This window comes from Myotis davidii, unplaced genomic scaffold (genome assembly GCF_000327345.1).
Source record: "Myotis davidii unplaced genomic scaffold, ASM32734v1 scaffold742, whole genome shotgun sequence".
In the NCBI taxonomy this organism is placed as follows: domain Eukaryota; kingdom Metazoa; phylum Chordata; class Mammalia; order Chiroptera; family Vespertilionidae; genus Myotis; species Myotis davidii.
In genome coordinates this window covers 1,246,142-1,247,652 of record NW_006293386.1, presented here as the reverse complement: position 1 = coordinate 1,247,652, position 1,511 = coordinate 1,246,142, and positions in this window count along the sequence as shown.

Sequence of the window (1,511 nt, the reverse complement as noted above, 5' to 3'; positions counted from 1 at the left end):
TGGCCATCAGTGGCAGTCATTTGGTCTTTACTGCTTTAACAGTTTCCACTCTGTGAATCAGGGAATTCTGTCTGTTGCTGGATACATTTATTCCAATTATGCATTACGAGTAGGAAAGAGCCACAGATTGCATGCAGGGTCCTACTGGTCTCATGGGTTAGGTAGTCTCAAATCACTCTTTTGACTGACTGCCATAAGTCTCTACTCTGACAGATGGACTAGAGTGGCATTTGGGGTCTCAGTTTAGAATGCTGTAAGGTATCCTCAAATATTTTTTATTTATTTTTTCTTTTTCAGTATACCACCATCCTGGTAAATAATGTCAGGTTCCTTAGTGGAAGGCTAAGGAAGATTTACATTATAATTTTCTTTTCCGTGTAGCAGGGTACTTCCTCAAGAAGACCATAGAATCTCTATGTTGTGAATTGTCTTAAATCTGGAAATAGTTTGATGGGCAATGAATCACTATTGTTGTGAGTTAGTCATACTTCTCCAGTTCAATAGCTTGGAGCTTTTCCACTTTTATAATTTAAAGAAAAAAAAGCCTCAGTAAGATGCCATCTATCTCAATTTTAGGGACACTATGATTAGTTAGCTAATTCTATAGATCAAGTCATCACTACTGCATGTACCTACTTACCCTTGCATTAATCACAACTACCATATCTTTCACAACTAAATATTGCCTCTTGACCCTTGTCATCGGGGGACTGATCATCTGAGTTAAATTCAATGGCAGAGTTTTGCACTATAATTTCTGACCTACAGACAAGAGCCAACATAGAGTTTTGAGGATGTTGGAACTCCCTTTACAAGTATATTTACCAAAGCCTCATAAAGCAATAGTCTCTGGACTTTTACAAGGGACATAGTTTGGGAGAATTGGAAGTTAAATCTATTCTAACATTCAAATGCCTCTAATCCTATGGATAACATCTTTATGATATACCAAGGAAGTTACAGCTTTTTAAATTTCATTTAATATAGGTTACCTTTGAGTCTAGATTTTGTTCAACATACCAAGCAAACTGTTAGAGCCATTTCCATTCACCCTAGCGAACATATTAAGCTTAGAATGCTTTTTAGTATATCCCTATTAGTGGCTGCAGCCTGATACAACACTGTTTCTATCATTCTGACACAAACTATTAGTATCTATCCCAAAACACCAAAACGTTTGCGCCGCATTTCTACTGATGTAATTTGACATAACCTTGCTATTTTGGGTGTGTATTTGGTACACTTTTTACCTTTTCCTCTGGAACATGGCAGTACTTAAGTCTGGTTATAGGTCTAGCGGGAAGAGGCTATAGAAATGGGTCCTGAAGATGATCAGAAGTCTCTTAGAAGACAACAACCCTAGGGAAGGCAATTAATGATTTTTCAGACAAGCAGAGACATTCCTTAAAGAAGAGAAGAAAGTCTGGTTCTACAGGCAAAGAGAATCAGAAGGAATTTGGGAGTTCATTGCCTCCAGCTTCAGGAGATTTTGCTCGTATGCCTCATACTAT